The sequence below is a fragment of the Stigmatopora argus genome, chromosome 8 (genome assembly GCF_051989625.1).
Source record: "Stigmatopora argus isolate UIUO_Sarg chromosome 8, RoL_Sarg_1.0, whole genome shotgun sequence".
Taxonomy (NCBI): domain Eukaryota; kingdom Metazoa; phylum Chordata; class Actinopteri; order Syngnathiformes; family Syngnathidae; genus Stigmatopora; species Stigmatopora argus.
In genome coordinates, this window is record NC_135394.1 from 748,934 (window position 1) to 768,499 (window position 19,566).

Here is a 19,566-nt window from a genome sequence, read left to right on the forward strand (position 1 = left end):
GCACATCTCACAACATTTTATTGAAGCTCTCCTTCTGATAATCTTCATTCCCGTAGTTGTAGAAATAATAAAGCAAAAGAAGAGCAAGCGGCAACAAAGTCGACTCCTTCAACGAAGGGTTCACCAAAGAGGACCACTCACCCTCCACACCCGATCCAAATATCCAAATACATGATCCACATGCAAGACTATGGACCGTTCGGATTTCCAAAGGGGATTTGTTCAGCGACAATGTTGCTCACGGCCATACTACCCTGAAAACCCCCGATTTTGTCTGATCTCGGAAGCTAAGCAGCGTTGGGCCTGGTTAGTACCTAGATGGGAGACCTTTTGGGAATACCAGGTGCTGTAAGCATCTTGTCAAAACCATTTTCGACATTTCATGGATGTTCATCTCCTTTTGACCTCCTAAATGATGAAAGACTTCCCTCCTCTGCACATCTCACAACATTTTATTGAAGCTCTCCTTCTGATAATCTTCATTCCCGTAGTTGTAGAAGTAATAAAGCAAAAGAAGAGCAAGCGGCAACAAAGTCGACTCCTTTAACGAAGGGTTCTCCAAAGAGGACCCCTCACCCTCCACACCCGATCCAAATATCCAAATACACGATCCACATGCAAGACTATGGACCGTTCGGATTTCCAAAGGGGATTTGTTCAGCGACAATGTTGCTCACGGCCATACTACCCTGAAAACGCCCAATCTCGTCTGATCCCGGAAGCTAAGCAGGGTTTGGCTTGGTTAGTACCTGGATGGGAGACCGCTTGGGAATACCAGGTGCTGTAAGCATCTTGTCAAAACCATTTTCGACATTTCATGGATGTTCATCTCCTTTTGACCTCCTAAATCATGAAAGACTTCCCTCCTCTGCACATCTCACAACATTTTATTGAAGCTCTCCTTCTGATAATCTTCATTCCCGTAGTTGTAGAAGTAATAAAGCAAAAGAAGAGCAAGGTGCAACAAAGTCGACTCCTTTAACGAAGGGTTCTCCAAAGAGGACCCCTCACCCTCCACACCCGATCCAAATATCCAAATACACGATCCACATGCAAGACTATGGACCGTTCGGATTTCCAAAGGGGATTTGCTCAGCGACAATGTTGCTCACGGCCATACTACCCTGAAAACGCCCGATCTCGTCTGATCTCGGAAGCTAAGCAGGGTTGGGCCTGGTTAGTACCTGGATGGGAGACTGCTTGGGAATACCAGGTGCTGTAAGCATCTTGTCAAAACCATTTTCGACATTTCATGGATGTTCATCTCCTTTTGACCTCCTAAATCATGAAAGACTTCCCTCCTCTGCATATCTCACAACATTTTATTGAAGCTCTCCTGATAATCTTCATTCCCGTAGTTGTAGAAGTAATAAAGCAAAAGAATAGCAAGCGGCAACAAAGTCGACTCCTTCAACGAAGGGCTTTCCAAAGAGGACCCCTCGCCCTCCACACCGGATCCAAATATCCAAATACACGATCCACATGCAAGACTATGGACCGTTTGAATTTCCAAAGGGGATTTATTCAGCGATAATGTTGCTCACGGCCATACTACCCTGAAAACGCCCGATCTCGTCTGATCTCGGAAGCTAAGCAGGGTTGGGCCTGGTTAGTACCTGGATGGGAGACCGCTTGGGAATACCAGGTGCTGTAAGCATCTTGTCAAAACCATTTTTGACATTTCATGGATGTTCATCTCCTTTTGACCTCCTAAATCATGAAAGACTTCCCTCCTCTGCACATCTCACAACATTTTATTGAAGCTCTCCTTCTGATAATCTTCATTCCCGTAGTTGTAGAAGTCATAAAGCAAAAGAATAGCAAGCGGCAACAAAGTCGACTCCTTCAACTAAGGGCTTTCCAAAGAGGACCCCTCGCCCTCCACACCGGATCCAAATATCCAAATACACGATCCACATGCAAGACTATGGACCGTTTGAATTTCCAAAGGGGATTTATTCAGCAACAATGTTGCTCACGGCCATACTACCCTGAAAACGCCCGATCTCGTCTGATCTTGGAAGCTAAGCAGGGTTGGGCCTGTTTAGTACCTGGATGGGAGACTGCTTGGGAATACCAGGTGCTGTAAGCATCTTGTCAAAACCATTTTCGACATTTCATGGATGTTCATCTCCTTTTGACCTCCTAAATCATGAAAGACTTCCCTCCTCTGCATATCTCACAACATTTTATTGAAGCTCTCCTGATAATCTTCATTCCCGTAGTTGTAGAAGTAATAAAGCAAAAGAAGAGCAAGCGGCAACAAAGTCGACTCCTTCAACGAAGGGCTTTCCAAAGAGGACCCCCCACCCTCCACACCGGATCCAAATATCCAAATACACGATCCACATCCAAGACTATGGACCGTTTGAATTTCCAAAGGGGATTTATTCAGCGACAATGTTGCTCACGGCCATACTACCCTGAAAACGCCCGATCTCGTCTGATCTCGGAAGCTAAGCAGGGTTGGGCCTGGTTAGTACCTGGATGGGAGACCGCTTGGGAATACCAAGTGCTGTAAGCATCTTGTCAAAACCATTTTCGACATTTCATGGATGTTCATCTCCTTTTGACCTCCTAAATCATGAAAGACTTCCCTCCTCTGCACATCTCACAACATTTTATTGAAGCTCTCCTTCTGATAATCTTCATTCCCGTAGTTGTAGAAGTAATAAAGCAAAAGAAGAGCAAGCAGCAACAAAGTCGACGCCTTTAACGAAGGGTTCTCCAAAGAGGACCCCTCGCCCTCCACACCGGATCCAAATATCCAAATACACGATCCACATGCAAGACTATGGACCGTTTGAATTTCCAAAGGGGATTTATTCAGCGACAATGTTGCTCACGGCCATACTACCCTGAAAACGCTTGGTCTCGTCTGATCTCGGAAGCTAAGCAGGGTTGGGCCTGGTTAGTACCTGAATGGGAGACCGCTTGGGAATACCAGGTGCTGTAAGCATCTTGTCAAAACCATTTTCGACATTTCATGGATGTTCATCTCCTTTTGACATCCTTAATCATGAAAGACTTCCCTACTCTGCACATCTCACAACATTTTATTGAAGCTCTCCTTCTGATAATCTTCATTCCCGTAGTTGTAGAAGTAATAAAGCAAAAGAAGAGCAAGCGGCAACAAAGTCGAATCCTTTAACGAAGGGTTCTCCAAAGAGGACCCCTCACCCTCCACACCCGATCCAAATATCCAAATACACGATCCACATGCAAGACTATGGACCGTTCGGATTTCCAAAGGGGATTTGTTCAGCGACAATGTTGCTCACGGCCATACTACCCTGAAAACGTCGATCTCGCCTGATCTCGGAAGCTAAGCAGCGTTGGGCCTGGTTAGTACCTGGATGGGAGACCGCTTGGGAATACCAGTTGCTGTAAGCATCTTGTCAAAACCATTTTCGACATTTCAAGGATGTTCATCTCCTTTTGACCTCCTAAATCATGAAAGACTTCCCTCCTCTGCACATCTCACAACATTTTATTGAAGCTCTCCTTCTGATAATCTTCATTCCCGTAGTTGTAGAAGTAATAAAGCAAAAGAAGAGCAAGCGGCAACAAAGTCGACTCCTTCAACGAAGGGCTTTCCAAAGAGGACCCCTCGCCCTCCACACCGGATCCAAATATCCAAATACACGATCCACATGCAAGACTATGGACCGTTTGAATTTCCAAAGGGGATTTGTTCAGCGACAATCTTGCTCACGGCCATACTACCCTGAAAACGCCCGATCTCGTCTGATCTCGGAAGCTAAGCAGGGTTGGGCCTGGTTAGTACCTGGATGGGAGACTGCTTGGGAATACCAGGTGCTGTAAGCATCTTGTCAAAACCATTTTCGACATTTCATGGATGTTCATCTCCTTTTGACCTCCTAAATCATGAAAGACTTCCCTCCTCTGCACATCTCACAACATTTTATTGAAGCTCTCCTTCTGATAATCTTCATTCCCGTAGTTGTAGAAGTAATAAAGCAAAAGAAGAGCAAGCGGCAACAAAGTCGACTCCTTTAACGAAGGGTTCTCCAAAGAGGACCCCTCACCCTCCACACCCGATCCAAATATCCAAATACACGATCCACATGCAAGACTATGGACCGTTCGGATTTCCAAAGGGGATTTGTTCAGCGACAATGTTGCTCACGGCCATACTACCCTGAAAACGCCCAATCTCGTCTGATCCCGGAAGCTAAGCAGGGTTTGGCTTGGTTAGTACCTGGATGGGAGACCGCTTGGGAATACCAGGTGCTGTAAGCATCTTGTCAAAACCATTTTCGACATTTCATGGATGTTCATCTCCTTTTGACCTCCTAAATCATGAAAGACTTCCCTCCTCTGCACATCTCACAACATTTTATTGAAGCTCTCCTTCTGATAATCTTCATTCCCGTAGTTGTAGAAGTAATAAAGCAAAAGAAGAGCAAGGTGCAACAAAGTCGACTCCTTTAACGAAGGGTTCTCCAAAGAGGACCCCTCAACCTGCACACCCGATCCAAATATCCAAATACACGATCCACATGCAAGACTATGGACCGTTCGGATTTCCAAAGGGGATTTGCTCAGCGACAATGTTGCTCACGGCCATACTACCCTGAAAACGCCCGATCTCGTCTGATCTCGGAAGCTAAGCAGGGTTGGGCCTGGTTAGTACCTGGATGGGAGACTGCTTGGGAATACCAGGTGCTGTAAGCATCTTGTCAAAACCATTTTCGACATTTCATGGATGTTCATCTCCTTTTGACCTCCTAAATCATGAAAGACTTCCCTCCTCTGCATATCTCACAACATTTTATTGAAGCTCTCCTGATAATCTTCATTCCCGTAGTTGTAGAAGTAATAAAGCAAAAGAATAGCAAGCGGCAACAAAGTCGACTCCTTCAACGAAGGGCTTTCCAAAGAGGACCCCTCGCCCTCCACACCGGATCCAAATATCCAAATACACGATCCACATGCAAGACTATGGACCGTTTGAATTTCCAAAGGGGATTTATTCAGCGATAATGTTGCTCACGGCCATACTACCCTGAAAACGCCCGATCTCGTCTGATCTCGGAAGCTAAGCAGGGTTGGGCCTGGTTAGTACCTGGATGGGAGACCGCTTGGGAATACCAGGTGCTGTAAGCATCTTGTCAAAACCATTTTTGACATTTCATGGATGTTCATCTCCTTTTGACCTCCTAAATCATGAAAGACTTCCCTCCTCTGCACATCTCACAACATTTTATTGAAGCTCTCCTTCTGATAATCTTCATTCCCGTAGTTGTAGAAGTCATAAAGCAAAAGAATAGCAAGCGGCAACAAAGTCGACTCCTTCAACTAAGGGCTTTCCAAAGAGGACCCCTCGCCCTCCACACCGGATCCAAATATCCAAATACACGATCCACATGCAAGACTATGGACCGTTTGAATTTCCAAAGGGGATTTATTCAGCAACAATGTTGCTCACGGCCATACTACCCTGAAAACGCCCGATCTCGTCTGATCTTGGAAGCTAAGCAGGGTTGGGCCTGTTTAGTACCTGGATGGGAGACCGCTTGGGAATACCAGGTGCTGTAAGCATCTTGTCAAAACCATTTTCGACATTTCATGGATGTTCATCTCCTTTTGACCTCCTAAATCATGAAAGACTTCCCTCCTCTGCATATCTCACAACATTTTATTGAAGCTCTCCTGATAATCTTCATTCCCGTAGTTGTAGAAGTAATAAAGCAAAAGAAGAGCAAGCGGCAACAAAGTCGACTCCTTCAACGAAGGGCTTTCCAAAGAGGACCCCCCACCCTCCACACCGGATCCAAATATCCAAATACACGATCCACATCCAAGACTATGGACCGTTTGAATTTCCAAAGGGGATTTATTCAGCGACAATGTTGCTCACGGCCATACTACCCTGAAAACGCCCGATCTCGTCTGATCTCGGAAGCTAAGCAGGGTTGGGCCTGGTTAGTACCTGGATGGGAGACCGCTTGGGAATACCAAGTGCTGTAAGCATCTTGTCAAAACCATTTTCGACATTTCATGGATGTTCATCTCCTTTTGACCTCCTAAATCATGAAAGACTTCCCTCCTCTGCACATCTCACAACATTTTATTGAAGCTCTCCTTCTGATAATCTTCATTCCCGTAGTTGTAGAAGTAATAAAGCAAAAGAAGAGCAAGCAGCAACAAAGTCGACGCCTTTAACGAAGGGTTCTCCAAAGAGGACCCCTCGCCCTCCACACCGGATCCAAATATCCAAATACACGATCCACATGCAAGACTATGGACCGTTTGAATTTCCAAAGGGGATTTATTCAGCGACAATGTTGCTCACGGCCATACTACCCTGAAAACGCTTGGTCTCGTCTGATCTCGGAAGCTAAGCAGGGTTGGGCCTGGTTAGTACCTGAATGGGAGACCGCTTGGGAATACCAGGTGCTGTAAGCATCTTGTCAAAACCATTTTCGACATTTCATGGATGTTCATCTCCTTTTGACATCCTTAATCATGAAAGACTTCCCTACTCTGCACATCTCACAACATTTTATTGAAGCTCTCCTTCTGATAATCTTCATTCCCGTAGTTGTAGAAGTAATAAAGCAAAAGAAGAGCAAGCGGCAACAAAGTCGAATCCTTTAACGAAGGGTTCTCCAAAGAGGACCCCTCACCCTCCACACCCGATCCAAATATCCAAATACACGATCCACATGCAAGACTATGGACCGTTCGGATTTCCAAAGGGGATTTGTTCAGCGACAATGTTGCTCACGGCCATACTACCCTGAAAACGTCGATCTCGCCTGATCTCGGAAGCTAAGCAGCGTTGGGCCTGGTTAGTACCTGGATGGGAGACCGCTTGGGAATACCAGTTGCTGTAAGCATCTTGTCAAAACCATTTTCGACATTTCAAGGATGTTCATCTCCTTTTGACCTCCTAAATCATGAAAGACTTCCCTCCTCTGCACATCTCACAACATTTTATTGAAGCTCTCCTTCTGATAATCTTCATTCCCGTAGTTGTAGAAGTAATAAAGCAAAAGAAGAGCAAGCGGCAACAAAGTCGACTCCTTCAACGAAGGGCTTTCCAAAGAGGACCCCTCGCCCTCCACACCGGATCCAAATATCCAAATACACGATCCACATGCAAGACTATGGACCGTTTGAATTTCCAAAGGGGATTTGTTCAGCGACAATCTTGCTCACGGCCATACTACCCTGAAAACGCCCGATCTCGTCTGATCTCGGAAGCTAAGCAGGGTTGGGCCTGGTTAGTACCTGGATGGGAGACTGCTTGGGAATACCAGGTGCTGTAAGCATCTTGTCAAAACCATTTTCGACATTTCATGGATGTTCATCTCCTTTTGACCTCCTAAATCATGAAAGACTTCCCTCCTCTGCACATCTCACAACATTTTATTGAAGCTCTCCTTCTGATAATCTTCATTCCCGTAGTTGTAGAAGTAATAAAGCAAAAGAAGAGCAAGCGGCAACAAAGTCGACTCCTTTAACGAAGGGTTCACCAAAGAGGACCACTCACCCTCCACACCCGATCCAAATATCCAAATACACGATCCACATGCAAGACTATGGACCGTTCGGATTTCCAAAGGGGATTTGTTCAGCGACAATGTCGCTCACGGCCATACTACCCTGAAAACGCCCGATCTCGTCTGATCTCGGAAGCTAAGCAGGGTTGGGCCTGGTTAGTACCTGGATGGGAGACCGCTTGGGAATACCAGGTGCTGTAAGCATCTTGTCAAAACCATTTTCGACATTTCATGGATGTTCAGCTCCTTTTGACATCCTAAATCATGAAAGACTTCCCTACTCTGCACATCTCACAACATTTTATTGAAGCTCTCCTTCTGATAATCTTCATTCCCGTAGTTGTAGAAGTCATAAAGCAAAAGAAGAGCAAGCGGCAACAAAGTCGACTCCTTTAACGAAGGGTTCTCCAAAGAGGACCCCTCACCCTCCACACCCGATCCTAATATCCAAATACACGATCCACATGCAAGACTATGGACCGTTCGGATTCCCAAAGGGGATTTGTTCAGCGACAATGTTGCTCACGGCCATACTAACCTGAGAACACCCGATCTCGTCTGATCTCGGAAGCTAAGCAGGGTTGGACCTGGTTAGTACCTGGATGGGAGACTGCTTGGGAATACCAGGTGCTGTAAGCATCTTGTCAAAACCATTTTCGACATTTCATGGATGTTCATCTCCTTTTGACCTCCTAAATCATGAAAGACTTCCCTCCTCTGCACATCTCTTAACATTTTATTGAAGCTCTCCTTCTGATAATCTTCATTCCCGTAGTTGTAGAAGTAATAAAGCAAAAGAAGAGCAAGCGGCAACAAAGTCGACTCCTTTAACGAAGGGTTCACCAAAGAGGACCACTCACCCTCCACACCCGATCCAAATATCCAAATACACGATCCACATGCAAGACTATGGACCGTTCGGATTTCCAAAGGGGATTTGTTCAGCAACAATGTTGCTCACGGCCATACTACCCTGAAAACGCCCGATCTCGTCTGATCTCGGAAGCTAAGCAGGGTTGGGCCTGGTTAGTACCTGGATGGGAGACTGCTTGGGAATACCAGGTGCTGTAAGCATCTTGTAAAAACCATTTTCGACATTTCATGGATGTTCATCTCCTTTTGACCTCCTAAATCATGAAAGACTTCCCTCCTCTGCACATCTCACAACATTTTATTGAAGCTCTCCTTCTGATAATCTTCATTCCCGTAGTTGTAGAAGTAATAAAGCAAAAGAAGAGCAAGCGGCAACAAAGTCGACTCCTTTAACGAAGGGTTCTCCAAAGAGGACCCCTCGCCCTCCACACCGGATCCAAATATCCAAATACACGATCCACATGCAAGACTATGGACCGTTTGAATTTCCAAAGGGGATTTATTCAGCGACAATGTTGCTCACGGCCATACTACCCTGAAAACGCTTGGTCTCGTCTGATCTCGGAAGCTAAGCAGGGTTGGGCCTGGTTAGTACCTGAATGGGAGACCGCTTGGGAATACCAGGTGCTGTAAGCATCTTGTCAAAACCATTTTCGACATTTCATGGATGTTCATCTCCTTTTGACATCCTTAATCATGAAAGACTTCCCTCCTCTGCACATCTCACAACATTTTATTGAAGCTCTCCTTCTGATAATCTTCATTCCCGTAGTTGTAGAAGTAATAAAGCAAAAGAAGAGCAAGCGGCAACAAAGTCGACTCCTTTAACGAAGGGTTCTCCAAAGAGGACCCCTCACCCTCCACACCCGATCCAAATATCCAAATACACGATCCACATGCAAGACTATGGACCGTTCGGATTTCCAAAGGGGATTTGTTCAGCGACAATGTTGCTCACGGCCATACTACCCTGAAAACGCCCAATCTCGTCTGATCCCGGAAGCTAAGCAGGGTTTGGCTTGGTTAGTACCTGGATGGGAGACCGCTTGGGAATACCAGGTGCTGTAAGCATCTTGTCAAAACCATTTTCGACATTTCATGGATGTTCATCTCCTTTTGACCTCCTAAATCATGAAAGACTTCCCTCCTCTGCACATCTCACAACATTTTATTGAAGCTCTCCTTCTGATAATCTTCATTCCCGTAGTTGTAGAAGTAATAAAGCAAAAGAATAGCAAGCGGCAACAAAGTCGACTCCTTCAACGAAGGGCTTTCCAAAGAGGACCCCTCGCCCTCCACACCGGATCCAAATATCCAAATACACGATCCACATGCAAGACTATGGACCGTTCGGATTCCCAAAGGGGATTTGTTCAGCGACAATGTTGCTCACGGCCATACTAACCTGAGAACACCCGATCTCGTCTGATCTCGGAAGCTAAGCAGGGTTGGACCTGGTTAGTACCTGGATGGGAGACTGCTTGGGAATACCAGGTGCTGTAAGCATCTTGTCAAAACCATTTTCGACATTTCATGGATGTTCATCTCCTTTTGACCTCCTAAATCATGAAAGACTTCCCTCCTCTGCACATCTCTTAACATTTTATTGAAGCTCTCCTTCTGATAATCTTCATTCCCGTAGTTGTAGAAGTAATAAAGCAAAAGAATAGCAAGCGGCAACAAAGTCGACTCCTTCAACGAAGGGCTTTCCAAAGAGGACCCCTCGCCCTCCACACCGGATCCAAATATCCAAATACACGATCCACATGCAAGACTATGGACCGTTTGAATTTCCAAAGGGGATTTATTCAGCGATAATGTTGCTCACGGCCATACTACCCTGAAAACGCCCGATCTCGTCTGATCTCGGAAGCTAAGCAGGGTTGGGCCTGGTTAGTACCTGGATGGGAGACCGCTTGGGAATACCAGGTGCTGTAAGCATCTTGTCAAAACCATTTTTGACATTTCATGGATGTTCATCTCCTTTTGACCTCCTAAATCATGAAAGACTTCCCTGCTCTGCACATCTCACAACATTTTATTGAAGCTCTCCTTCTGATAATCTTCATTCCCGTAGTTGTAGAAGTCATAAAGCAAAAGAATAGCAAGCGGCAACAAAGTCGACTCCTTCAACTAAGGGCTTTCCAAAGAGGACCCCTCGCCCTCCACACCGGATCCAAATATCCAAATACACGATCCACATGCAAGACTATGGACCGTTTGAATTTCCAAAGGGGATTTATTCAGCAACAATGTTGCTCACGGCCATACTACCCTGAAAACGCCCGATCTCGTCTGATCTTGGAAGCTAAGCAGGGTTGGGCCTGTTTAGTACCTGGATGGGAGACCGCTTGGGAATACCAGGTGCTGTAAGCATCTTGTCAAAACCATTTTCGACATTTCATGGATGTTCATCTCCTTTTGACCTCCTAAATCATGAAAGACTTCCCTCCTCTGCATATCTCACAACATTTTATTGAAGCTCTCCTGATAATCTTCATTCCCGTAGTTGTAGAAGTAATAAAGCAAAAGAAGAGCAAGCGGCAACAAAGTCGACTCCTTCAACGAAGGGCTTTCCAAAGAGGACCCCCCACCCTCCACACCGGATCCAAATATCCAAATACACGATCCACATCCAAGACTATGGACCGTTCGGATTCCCAAAGGGGATTTGTTCAGCGACAATGTTGCTCACGGCCATACTACCCTGAAAACGCCCGATCTCGTCTGATCTTGGAAGCTAAGCAGGGTTGGGCCTGTTTAGTACCTGGATGGGAGACCGCTTGGGAATACCAGGTGCTGTAAGCATCTTGTCAAAACCATTTTCGACATTTCATGGATGTTCATCTCCTTTTGACCTCCTAAATCATGAAAGACTTCCCTCCTCTGCATATCTCACAACATTTTATTGAAGCTCTCCTGATAATCTTCATTCCCGTAGTTGTAGAAGTAATAAAGCAAAAGAAGAGCAAGCGGCAACAAAGTCGACTCCTTCAACGAAGGGCTTTCCAAAGAGGACCCCCCACCCTCCACACCGGATCCAAATATCCAAATACACGATCCACATCCAAGACTATGGACCGTTCGGATTCCCAAAGGGGATTTGTTCAGCGACAATGTTGCTCACGGCCATACTAACCTGAGAACACCCGATCTCGTCTGATCTCGGAAGCTAAGCAGGGTTGGACCTGGTTAGTACCTGGATGGGAGACTGCTTGGGAATACCAGGTGCTGTAAGCATCTTGTCAAAACCATTTTCGACATTTCATGGATGTTCATCTCCTTTTGACCTCCTAAATCATGAAAGACTTCCCTCCTCTGCACATCTCTTAACATTTTATTGAAGCTCTCCTTCTGATAATCTTCATTCCCGTAGTTGTAGAAGTAATAAAGCAAAAGAATAGCAAGCGGCAACAAAGTCGACTCCTTCAACGAAGGGCTTTCCAAAGAGGACCCCTCGCCCTCCACACCGGATCCAAATATCCAAATACACGATCCACATGCAAGACTATGGACCGTTTGAATTTCCAAAGGGGATTTATTCAGCGATAATGTTGCTCACGGCCATACTACCCTGAAAACGCCCGATCTCGTCTGATCTCGGAAGCTAAGCAGGGTTGGGCCTGGTTAGTACCTGGATGGGAGACCGCTTGGGAATACCAGGTGCTGTAAGCATCTTGTCAAAACCATTTTTGACATTTCATGGATGTTCATCTCCTTTTGACCTCCTAAATCATGAAAGACTTCCCTGCTCTGCACATCTCACAACATTTTATTGAAGCTCTCCTTCTGATAATCTTCATTCCCGTAGTTGTAGAAGTCATAAAGCAAAAGAATAGCAAGCGGCAACAAAGTCGACTCCTTCAACTAAGGGCTTTCCAAAGAGGACCCCTCGCCCTCCACACCGGATCCAAATATCCAAATACACGATCCACATGCAAGACTATGGACCGTTTGAATTTCCAAAGGGGATTTATTCAGCAACAATGTTGCTCACGGCCATACTACCCTGAAAACGCCCGATCTCGTCTGATCTTGGAAGCTAAGCAGGGTTGGGCCTGTTTAGTACCTGGATGGGAGACCGCTTGGGAATACCAGGTGCTGTAAGCATCTTGTCAAAACCATTTTCGACATTTCATGGATGTTCATCTCCTTTTGACCTCCTAAATCATGAAAGACTTCCCTCCTCTGCATATCTCACAACATTTTATTGAAGCTCTCCTGATAATCTTCATTCCCGTAGTTGTAGAAGTAATAAAGCAAAAGAAGAGCAAGCGGCAACAAAGTCGACTCCTTCAACGAAGGGCTTTCCAAAGAGGACCCCCCACCCTCCACACCGGATCCAAATATCCAAATACACGATCCACATCCAAGACTATGGACCGTTTGAATTTCCAAAGGGGATTTATTCAGCGACAATGTTGCTCACGGCCATACTACCCTGAAAACGCCCGATCTCGTCTGATCTCGGAAGCTAAGCAGGGTTGGGCCTGGTTAGTACCTGGATGGGAGACCGCTTGGGAATACCAAGTGCTGTAAGCATCTTGTCAAAACCATTTTCGACATTTCATGGATGTTCATCTCCTTTTGACCTCCTAAATCATGAAAGACTTCCCTCCTCTGCACATCTCACAACATTTTATTGAAGCTCTCCTTCTGATAATCTTCATTCCCGTAGTTGTAGAAGTAATAAAGCAAAAGAAGAGCAAGCAGCAACAAAGTCGACGCCTTTAACGAAGGGTTCTCCAAAGAGGACCCCTCGCCCTCCACACCGGATCCAAATATCCAAATACACGATCCACATGCAAGACTATGGACCGTTTGAATTTCCAAAGGGGATTTATTCAGCGACAATGTTGCTCACGGCCATACTACCCTGAAAACGCTTGGTCTCGTCTGATCTCGGAAGCTAAGCAGGGTTGGGCCTGGTTAGTACCTGAATGGGAGACCGCTTGGGAATACCAGGTGCTGTAAGCATCTTGTCAAAACCATTTTCGACATTTCATGGATGTTCATCTCCTTTTGACATCCTTAATCATGAAAGACTTCCCTACTCTGCACATCTCACAACATTTTATTGAAGCTCTCCTTCTGATAATCTTCATTCCCGTAGTTGTAGAAGTAATAAAGCAAAAGAAGAGCAAGCGGCAACAAAGTCGAATCCTTTAACGAAGGGTTCTCCAAAGAGGACCCCTCACCCTCCACACCCGATCCAAATATCCAAATACACGATCCACATGCAAGACTATGGACCGTTCGGATTTCCAAAGGGGATTTGTTCAGCGACAATGTTGCTCACGGCCATACTACCCTGAAAACGTCGATCTCGCCTGATCTCGGAAGCTAAGCAGCGTTGGGCCTGGTTAGTACCTGGATGGGAGACCGCTTGGGAATACCAGTTGCTGTAAGCATCTTGTCAAAACCATTTTCGACATTTCAAGGATGTTCATCTCCTTTTGACCTCCTAAATCATGAAAGACTTCCCTCCTCTGCACATCTCACAACATTTTATTGAAGCTCTCCTTCTGATAATCTTCATTCCCGTAGTTGTAGAAGTAATAAAGCAAAAGAAGAGCAAGCGGCAACAAAGTCGACTCCTTCAACGAAGGGCTTTCCAAAGAGGACCCCTCGCCCTCCACACCGGATCCAAATATCCAAATACACGATCCACATGCAAGACTATGGACCGTTTGAATTTCCAAAGGGGATTTGTTCAGCGACAATCTTGCTCACGGCCATACTACCCTGAAAACGCCCGATCTCGTCTGATCTCGGAAGCTAAGCAGGGTTGGGCCTGGTTAGTACCTGGATGGGAGACTGCTTGGGAATACCAGGTGCTGTAAGCATCTTGTCAAAACCATTTTCGACATTTCATGGATGTTCATCTCCTTTTGACCTCCTAAATCATGAAAGACTTCCCTCCTCTGCACATCTCACAACATTTTATTGAAGCTCTCCTTCTGATAATCTTCATTCCCGTAGTTGTAGAAGTAATAAAGCAAAAGAAGAGCAAGCGGCAACAAAGTCGACTCCTTTAACGAAGGGTTCACCAAAGAGGACCACTCACCCTCCACACCCGATCCAAATATCCAAATACACGATCCACATGCAAGACTATGGACCGTTCGGATTTCCAAAGGGGATTTGTTCAGCGACAATGTCGCTCACGGCCATACTACCCTGAAAACGCCCGATCTCGTCTGATCTCGGAAGCTAAGCAGGGTTGGGCCTGGTTAGTACCTGGATGGGAGACCGCTTGGGAATACCAGGTGCTGTAAGCATCTTGTCAAAACCATTTTCGACATTTCATGGATGTTCAGCTCCTTTTGACATCCTAAATCATGAAAGACTTCCCTACTCTGCACATCTCACAACATTTTATTGAAGCTCTCCTTCTGATAATCTTCATTCCCGTAGTTGTAGAAGTCATAAAGCAAAAGAAGAGCAAGCGGCAACAAAGTCGACTCCTTTAACGAAGGGTTCTCCAAAGAGGACCCCTCACCCTCCACACCCGATCCTAATATCCAAATACACGATCCACATGCAAGACTATGGACCGTTCGGATTCCCAAAGGGGATTTGTTCAGCGACAATGTTGCTCACGGCCATACTAACCTGAGAACACCCGATCTCGTCTGATCTCGGAAGCTAAGCAGGGTTGGACCTGGTTAGTACCTGGATGGGAGACTGCTTGGGAATACCAGGTGCTGTAAGCATCTTGTCAAAACCATTTTCGACATTTCATGGATGTTCATCTCCTTTTGACCTCCTAAATCATGAAAGACTTCCCTCCTCTGCACATCTCTTAACATTTTATTGAAGCTCTCCTTCTGATAATCTTCATTCCCGTAGTTGTAGAAGTAATAAAGCAAAAGAAGAGCAAGCGGCAACAAAGTCGACTCCTTTAACGAAGGGTTCACCAAAGAGGACCACTCACCCTCCACACCCGATCCAAATATCCAAATACACGATCCACATGCAAGACTATGGACCGTTCGGATTTCCAAAGGGGATTTGTTCAGCAACAATGTTGCTCACGGCCATACTACCCTGAAAACGCCCGATCTCGTCTGATCTCGGAAGCTAAGCAGGGTTGGGCCTGGTTAGTACCTGGATGGGAGACTGCTTGGGAATACCAGGTGCTGTAAGCATCTTGTAAAAACCATTTTCGACATTTCATGGATGTTCATCTCCTTTTGACCTCCTAAATCATGAAAGACTTCCCTCCTCTGCACATCTCACAACATTTTATTGAAGCTCTCCTTCTGATAATCTTCATTCCCGTAGTTGTAGAAGTAATAAAGCAAAAGAAGAGCAAGCGGCAACAAAGTCGACTCCTTTAACGAAGGGTTCTCCAAAGAGGACCCCTCGCCCTCCACACCGGATCCAAATATCCAAATACACGATCCACATGCAAGACTATGGACCGTTTGAATTTCCAAAGGGGATTTATTCAGCGACAATGTTGCTCACGGCCATACTACCCTGAAAACGCTTGGTCTCGTCTGATCTCGGAAGCTAAGCAGGGTTGGGCCTGGTTAGTACCTGAATGGGAGACCGCTTGGGAATACCAGGTGCTGTAAGCATCTTGTCAAAACCATTTTCGACATTTCATGGATGTTCATCTCCTTTTGACATCCTTAATCATGAAAGACTTCCCTACTCTGCACATCTCACAACATTTTATTGAAGCTCTCCTTCTGATAATCTTCATTCCCGTAGTTGTAGAAGTAATAAAGCAAAAGAAGAGCAAGCGGCAACAAAGTCGAATCCTTTAACGAAGGGTTCTCCAAAGAGGACCCCTCACCCTCCACACCCGATCCAAATATCCAAATACACGATCCACATGCAAGACTATGGACCGTTCGGATTTCCAAAGGGGATTTGTTCAGCGACAATGTTGCTCACGGCCATACTACCCTGAAAACGTCGATCTCGCCTGATCTCGGAAGCTAAGCAGCGTTGGGCCTGGTTAGTACCTGGATGGGAGACCGCTTGGGAATACCAGTTGCTGTAAGCATCTTGTCAAAACCATTTTCGACATTTCAAGGATGTTCATCTCCTTTTGACCTCCTAAATCATGAAAGACTTCCCTCCTCTGCACATCTCACAACATTTTATTGAAGCTCTCCTTCTGATAATCTTCATTCCCGTAGTTGTAGAAGTAATAAAGCAAAAGAAGAGCAAGCGGCAACAAAGTCGACTCCTTCAACGAAGGGCTTTCCAAAGAGGACCCCTCGCCCTCCACACCGGATCCAAATATCCAAATACACGATCCACATGCAAGACTATGGACCGTTTGAATTTCCAAAGGGGATTTGTTCAGCGATAATCTTGCTCACGGCCATACTACCCTGAAAACGCCCGATCTCGTCTGATCTCGGAAGCTAAGCAGGGTTGGGCCTGGTTAGTACCTGGATGGGAGACTGCTTGGGAATACCAGGTGCTGTAAGCATCTTGTCAAAACCATTTTCGACATTTCATGGATGTTCATCTCCTTTTGACCTCCTAAATCATGAAAGACTTCCCTCCTCTGCACATCTCACAACATTTTATTGAAGCTCTCCTTCTGATAATCTTCATTCCCGTAGTTGTAGAAGTAATAAAGCAAAAGAAGAGCAAGCGGCAACAAAGTCGACTCCTTTAACGAAGGGTTCACCAAAGAGGACCACTCACCCTCCACACCCGATCCAAATATCCAAATACACGATCCACATGCAAGACTATGGACCGTTCGGATTTCCAAAGGGGATTTGTTCAGCGACAATGTCGCTCACGGCCATACTACCCTGAAAACGCCCGATCTCGTCTGATCTCGGAAGCTAAGCAGGGTTGGGCCTGGTTAGTACCTGGATGGGAGACTGCTTGGGAATACCAGGTGCTGTAAGCATCTTGTAAAAACCATTTTCGACATTTCATGGATGTTCATCTCCTTTTGACCTCCTAAATCATGAAAGACTTCCCTCCTCTGCACATCTCACAACATTTTATTGAAGCTCTCCTTCGGATAATCTTCATTCCCGTAGTTGTAGAAGTAATAAAGCAAAAGAAGAGCAAGCGGCAACAAAGTCGACTCCTTTAACGAAGGGTTCTCCAAAGAGGACCCCTCGCCCTCCACACCGGATCCAAATATCCAAATACACGATCCACATGCAAGACTATGGACCGTTCGGATTTCCAAAGGGGATTTGTTCAGCGACAATGTTGCTCACGGCCATACTACCCTGAAAACGCCCGATCTCGTCTGATCTCGGAAGCTAAGCAGGGTTGGGCCTGGTTAGTACCTGGATGGGAGACTGCTTGGGAATACCAGGTGCTGTAAGCATCTTGTAAAAACCATTTTCGACATTTCATGGATGTTCATCTCCTTTTGACCTCCTAAATCATGAAAGACTTCCCTCCTCTGCACATCTCACAACATTTTATTGAAGCTCTCCTTCGGATAATCTTCATTCCCGTAGTTGTAGAAGTAATAAAGCAAAAGAAGAGCAAGCGGCAACAAAGTCGACTCCTTTAACGAAGGGTTCTCCAAAGAGGACCCCTCGCCCTCCACACCGGATCCAAATATCCAAATACACGATCCACATGCAAGACTATGGACCGTTCGGATTTCCAAAGGGGATTTGTTCAGCGACAATGTTGCTCACGGCCATACTACCCTGAAAACGCCCGATCTCGTCTGATCTCGGAAGCTAAGCAGGGTTGGGCCTGGTTAGTACCTGGGTGGGAGACCGCTTGGGAATACCAGGTGCTGTAAGCATCTTGTCAAAACCATTTTCGACATTTCATGGATGTTCAGCTCCTTTTGACCTCCTAAATCATGAAAGACTTCCCTCCTCTGCACATCTCACAACATTTTATTGAAGCTCTCCTTCTGATAATCTTCATTCCCGTAGTTGTAGAAGTAATAAAGCAAAAGAAGAGCAAGCGGCAACAAAGTCGACTCCTTCAACGAAGGGCTTTCCAAAGAGGACCCCTCGCCCTCCACACCGGATCCAAATATCCAAATACACGATCCACATGCAAGACTATGGACCGTTTGAATTTCCAAAGGGGATTATTTCAGCGACAATGTTGCTCACGGCCATACTACCCTGAAAATCCCCGATCTCGTCTGATCTTGGAAGCTAAGCAGGGTTGGGCCTGGTTAGTACCTGGATGGGAGACTGCTTGGGAATACCAGGTGTTGTAAGCATCTTGTCAAAACCATTTTCGACATTTCATGGATGTTCATCTCCTTTTGACCTCCTAAATCATGAAAGACTTCCCTCCTCTGCATATCTCACAACATTTTATTGAAGCTCTCCTGATAATCTTCATTCCCGTAGTTGTAGAAGTAATAAAGCAAAAGAATAGCAAGCGGCAACAAAGTCGACTCCTTCAACGAAGGGCTTTCCAAAGAGGACCCCTCGCCCTCCACACCCGATCCAAATATCCAAATACACGATCCACATGCAAGACTATGGACCGTTCGGATTCCCAAAGGGGATTTGTTCAGCGACAATGTTGCTCACGGCCATACTAGCCTGAGAACACCCGATCTCGTCTGATCTCGGAAGCTAAGCAGGGTTGGGCCTGGTTAGTACCTGGATGGGAGACCGCTTGGGAATACCAGGTGCTGTAAGCATCTTGTCAAAACCATTTTCAACATTTCATGGATGTTCATCTCCTTTTGACCTCCTAAATCATGAAAGACTTCCCTTCTCTGCACATCTCACAACATTTTATTGAAGCTCTCCTTCTGATAATCTTCATTCCCGTGGTTGTAGAAATAATAAAGCAAAAGAAGAGCAAGCGGCAACAAAGTCGACTCCTTTAACGAAGGGTTCTCCAAAGAGGACCCCTCACCCTCCACACCCGATCCAAATATCCAAATACACGATCCACATGCAAGACTATGGACCGTTCGGATTTCCAAAGGGGATTTGTTCAGCGACAATGTTGCTCACGGCCATACTACCCTGAAAACGCCCGATCTCGTCTGATCTCGGAAGCTAAGCAGGGTTGGGCCTGGTTAGTACCTGGATGGGAGACCGCTTGGGAATACCAGGTGCTGTAAGCATCTTGTCAAAACCATTTTCGACCTTTCATGGATGTTCATCTCCTTTTGACCTCCTAAATCATGAAAGACTTCCCTCCTCTGCACATCTCACAACATTTT

At 45.8% G+C, this 19,566-nt stretch overlaps 37 non-coding genes and 8 pseudogenes across 37 annotated transcripts; all 45 read left to right on the forward strand.

The window, feature by feature from the left end:
* The first annotated feature begins 236 nt into the window (after positions 1–236).
* On the forward strand, positions 237–355 carry LOC144080657 (5S ribosomal RNA; annotated as a pseudogene).
* Positions 356–671: 316 nt separating this feature from the next.
* LOC144080664 (5S ribosomal RNA) lies at positions 672–790 on the forward strand (annotated as a pseudogene).
* A 316-nt stretch (positions 791–1,106) lies between these two features.
* On the forward strand, positions 1,107–1,225 carry LOC144081109 (5S ribosomal RNA). The gene has a single exon (XR_013302942.1). It is a non-coding gene; the product is annotated as a 5S ribosomal RNA (ribosomal RNA).
* Positions 1,226–1,538: 313 nt separating this feature from the next.
* Positions 1,539–1,657, forward strand: LOC144080500 (5S ribosomal RNA). Its single transcript, XR_013302528.1, has one exon. It is a non-coding gene; the product is annotated as a 5S ribosomal RNA (ribosomal RNA).
* A 316-nt stretch (positions 1,658–1,973) lies between these two features.
* On the forward strand, positions 1,974–2,092 carry LOC144080301 (5S ribosomal RNA). Its single transcript, XR_013302337.1, has one exon. It is a non-coding gene; the product is annotated as a 5S ribosomal RNA (ribosomal RNA).
* A 313-nt stretch (positions 2,093–2,405) lies between these two features.
* LOC144079670 (5S ribosomal RNA) lies at positions 2,406–2,524 on the forward strand. The gene has a single exon (XR_013301727.1). It is a non-coding gene; the product is annotated as a 5S ribosomal RNA (ribosomal RNA).
* Positions 2,525–2,840: 316 nt separating this feature from the next.
* LOC144080357 (5S ribosomal RNA) lies at positions 2,841–2,959 on the forward strand. Its single transcript, XR_013302390.1, has one exon. It is a non-coding gene; the product is annotated as a 5S ribosomal RNA (ribosomal RNA).
* Positions 2,960–3,275: 316 nt separating this feature from the next.
* Positions 3,276–3,393, forward strand: LOC144080796 (5S ribosomal RNA; annotated as a pseudogene).
* A 316-nt stretch (positions 3,394–3,709) lies between these two features.
* On the forward strand, positions 3,710–3,828 carry LOC144081111 (5S ribosomal RNA). Its single transcript, XR_013302943.1, has one exon. It is a non-coding gene; the product is annotated as a 5S ribosomal RNA (ribosomal RNA).
* A 316-nt stretch (positions 3,829–4,144) lies between these two features.
* Positions 4,145–4,263, forward strand: LOC144080665 (5S ribosomal RNA; annotated as a pseudogene).
* Positions 4,264–4,579: 316 nt separating this feature from the next.
* On the forward strand, positions 4,580–4,698 carry LOC144081112 (5S ribosomal RNA). The gene has a single exon (XR_013302944.1). It is a non-coding gene; the product is annotated as a 5S ribosomal RNA (ribosomal RNA).
* Positions 4,699–5,011: 313 nt separating this feature from the next.
* LOC144080512 (5S ribosomal RNA) lies at positions 5,012–5,130 on the forward strand. The gene has a single exon (XR_013302539.1). It is a non-coding gene; the product is annotated as a 5S ribosomal RNA (ribosomal RNA).
* A 316-nt stretch (positions 5,131–5,446) lies between these two features.
* LOC144079888 (5S ribosomal RNA) lies at positions 5,447–5,565 on the forward strand. The gene has a single exon (XR_013301936.1). It is a non-coding gene; the product is annotated as a 5S ribosomal RNA (ribosomal RNA).
* Positions 5,566–5,878: 313 nt separating this feature from the next.
* Positions 5,879–5,997, forward strand: LOC144079671 (5S ribosomal RNA). Its single transcript, XR_013301728.1, has one exon. It is a non-coding gene; the product is annotated as a 5S ribosomal RNA (ribosomal RNA).
* A 316-nt stretch (positions 5,998–6,313) lies between these two features.
* Positions 6,314–6,432, forward strand: LOC144080358 (5S ribosomal RNA). The gene has a single exon (XR_013302391.1). It is a non-coding gene; the product is annotated as a 5S ribosomal RNA (ribosomal RNA).
* Positions 6,433–6,748: 316 nt separating this feature from the next.
* LOC144080797 (5S ribosomal RNA) lies at positions 6,749–6,866 on the forward strand (annotated as a pseudogene).
* A 316-nt stretch (positions 6,867–7,182) lies between these two features.
* On the forward strand, positions 7,183–7,301 carry LOC144081114 (5S ribosomal RNA). Its single transcript, XR_013302946.1, has one exon. It is a non-coding gene; the product is annotated as a 5S ribosomal RNA (ribosomal RNA).
* Positions 7,302–7,617: 316 nt separating this feature from the next.
* LOC144080523 (5S ribosomal RNA) lies at positions 7,618–7,736 on the forward strand. The gene has a single exon (XR_013302550.1). It is a non-coding gene; the product is annotated as a 5S ribosomal RNA (ribosomal RNA).
* A 316-nt stretch (positions 7,737–8,052) lies between these two features.
* Positions 8,053–8,171, forward strand: LOC144080442 (5S ribosomal RNA). The gene has a single exon (XR_013302473.1). It is a non-coding gene; the product is annotated as a 5S ribosomal RNA (ribosomal RNA).
* Positions 8,172–8,487: 316 nt separating this feature from the next.
* Positions 8,488–8,606, forward strand: LOC144081115 (5S ribosomal RNA). The gene has a single exon (XR_013302948.1). It is a non-coding gene; the product is annotated as a 5S ribosomal RNA (ribosomal RNA).
* Positions 8,607–8,922: 316 nt separating this feature from the next.
* On the forward strand, positions 8,923–9,041 carry LOC144080359 (5S ribosomal RNA). The gene has a single exon (XR_013302392.1). It is a non-coding gene; the product is annotated as a 5S ribosomal RNA (ribosomal RNA).
* A 316-nt stretch (positions 9,042–9,357) lies between these two features.
* On the forward strand, positions 9,358–9,476 carry LOC144080667 (5S ribosomal RNA; annotated as a pseudogene).
* A 316-nt stretch (positions 9,477–9,792) lies between these two features.
* Positions 9,793–9,911, forward strand: LOC144080443 (5S ribosomal RNA). The gene has a single exon (XR_013302474.1). It is a non-coding gene; the product is annotated as a 5S ribosomal RNA (ribosomal RNA).
* Positions 9,912–10,227: 316 nt separating this feature from the next.
* LOC144080535 (5S ribosomal RNA) lies at positions 10,228–10,346 on the forward strand. The gene has a single exon (XR_013302561.1). It is a non-coding gene; the product is annotated as a 5S ribosomal RNA (ribosomal RNA).
* A 316-nt stretch (positions 10,347–10,662) lies between these two features.
* LOC144079890 (5S ribosomal RNA) lies at positions 10,663–10,781 on the forward strand. The gene has a single exon (XR_013301938.1). It is a non-coding gene; the product is annotated as a 5S ribosomal RNA (ribosomal RNA).
* Positions 10,782–11,094: 313 nt separating this feature from the next.
* LOC144079891 (5S ribosomal RNA) lies at positions 11,095–11,213 on the forward strand. The gene has a single exon (XR_013301939.1). It is a non-coding gene; the product is annotated as a 5S ribosomal RNA (ribosomal RNA).
* Positions 11,214–11,526: 313 nt separating this feature from the next.
* Positions 11,527–11,645, forward strand: LOC144080444 (5S ribosomal RNA). The gene has a single exon (XR_013302475.1). It is a non-coding gene; the product is annotated as a 5S ribosomal RNA (ribosomal RNA).
* A 316-nt stretch (positions 11,646–11,961) lies between these two features.
* On the forward strand, positions 11,962–12,080 carry LOC144080548 (5S ribosomal RNA). Its single transcript, XR_013302572.1, has one exon. It is a non-coding gene; the product is annotated as a 5S ribosomal RNA (ribosomal RNA).
* Positions 12,081–12,396: 316 nt separating this feature from the next.
* LOC144079892 (5S ribosomal RNA) lies at positions 12,397–12,515 on the forward strand. The gene has a single exon (XR_013301940.1). It is a non-coding gene; the product is annotated as a 5S ribosomal RNA (ribosomal RNA).
* Positions 12,516–12,828: 313 nt separating this feature from the next.
* Positions 12,829–12,947, forward strand: LOC144079672 (5S ribosomal RNA). Its single transcript, XR_013301729.1, has one exon. It is a non-coding gene; the product is annotated as a 5S ribosomal RNA (ribosomal RNA).
* A 316-nt stretch (positions 12,948–13,263) lies between these two features.
* LOC144080361 (5S ribosomal RNA) lies at positions 13,264–13,382 on the forward strand. The gene has a single exon (XR_013302393.1). It is a non-coding gene; the product is annotated as a 5S ribosomal RNA (ribosomal RNA).
* Positions 13,383–13,698: 316 nt separating this feature from the next.
* On the forward strand, positions 13,699–13,816 carry LOC144080798 (5S ribosomal RNA; annotated as a pseudogene).
* Positions 13,817–14,132: 316 nt separating this feature from the next.
* Positions 14,133–14,251, forward strand: LOC144081116 (5S ribosomal RNA). The gene has a single exon (XR_013302949.1). It is a non-coding gene; the product is annotated as a 5S ribosomal RNA (ribosomal RNA).
* Positions 14,252–14,567: 316 nt separating this feature from the next.
* LOC144080560 (5S ribosomal RNA) lies at positions 14,568–14,686 on the forward strand. Its single transcript, XR_013302583.1, has one exon. It is a non-coding gene; the product is annotated as a 5S ribosomal RNA (ribosomal RNA).
* Positions 14,687–15,002: 316 nt separating this feature from the next.
* LOC144080445 (5S ribosomal RNA) lies at positions 15,003–15,121 on the forward strand. The gene has a single exon (XR_013302476.1). It is a non-coding gene; the product is annotated as a 5S ribosomal RNA (ribosomal RNA).
* A 316-nt stretch (positions 15,122–15,437) lies between these two features.
* On the forward strand, positions 15,438–15,556 carry LOC144081117 (5S ribosomal RNA). Its single transcript, XR_013302950.1, has one exon. It is a non-coding gene; the product is annotated as a 5S ribosomal RNA (ribosomal RNA).
* A 316-nt stretch (positions 15,557–15,872) lies between these two features.
* Positions 15,873–15,991, forward strand: LOC144080362 (5S ribosomal RNA). The gene has a single exon (XR_013302394.1). It is a non-coding gene; the product is annotated as a 5S ribosomal RNA (ribosomal RNA).
* A 316-nt stretch (positions 15,992–16,307) lies between these two features.
* Positions 16,308–16,425, forward strand: LOC144080799 (5S ribosomal RNA; annotated as a pseudogene).
* A 316-nt stretch (positions 16,426–16,741) lies between these two features.
* LOC144081118 (5S ribosomal RNA) lies at positions 16,742–16,860 on the forward strand. The gene has a single exon (XR_013302951.1). It is a non-coding gene; the product is annotated as a 5S ribosomal RNA (ribosomal RNA).
* A 316-nt stretch (positions 16,861–17,176) lies between these two features.
* On the forward strand, positions 17,177–17,295 carry LOC144081119 (5S ribosomal RNA). Its single transcript, XR_013302952.1, has one exon. It is a non-coding gene; the product is annotated as a 5S ribosomal RNA (ribosomal RNA).
* Positions 17,296–17,611: 316 nt separating this feature from the next.
* On the forward strand, positions 17,612–17,730 carry LOC144081120 (5S ribosomal RNA). The gene has a single exon (XR_013302954.1). It is a non-coding gene; the product is annotated as a 5S ribosomal RNA (ribosomal RNA).
* Positions 17,731–18,046: 316 nt separating this feature from the next.
* Positions 18,047–18,165, forward strand: LOC144080922 (5S ribosomal RNA). The gene has a single exon (XR_013302762.1). It is a non-coding gene; the product is annotated as a 5S ribosomal RNA (ribosomal RNA).
* A 316-nt stretch (positions 18,166–18,481) lies between these two features.
* LOC144080549 (5S ribosomal RNA) lies at positions 18,482–18,600 on the forward strand. Its single transcript, XR_013302573.1, has one exon. It is a non-coding gene; the product is annotated as a 5S ribosomal RNA (ribosomal RNA).
* A 313-nt stretch (positions 18,601–18,913) lies between these two features.
* LOC144079801 (5S ribosomal RNA) lies at positions 18,914–19,032 on the forward strand. The gene has a single exon (XR_013301852.1). It is a non-coding gene; the product is annotated as a 5S ribosomal RNA (ribosomal RNA).
* A 316-nt stretch (positions 19,033–19,348) lies between these two features.
* On the forward strand, positions 19,349–19,467 carry LOC144080571 (5S ribosomal RNA). Its single transcript, XR_013302594.1, has one exon. It is a non-coding gene; the product is annotated as a 5S ribosomal RNA (ribosomal RNA).
* The last annotated feature ends 99 nt before the right edge of the window (positions 19,468–19,566 follow it).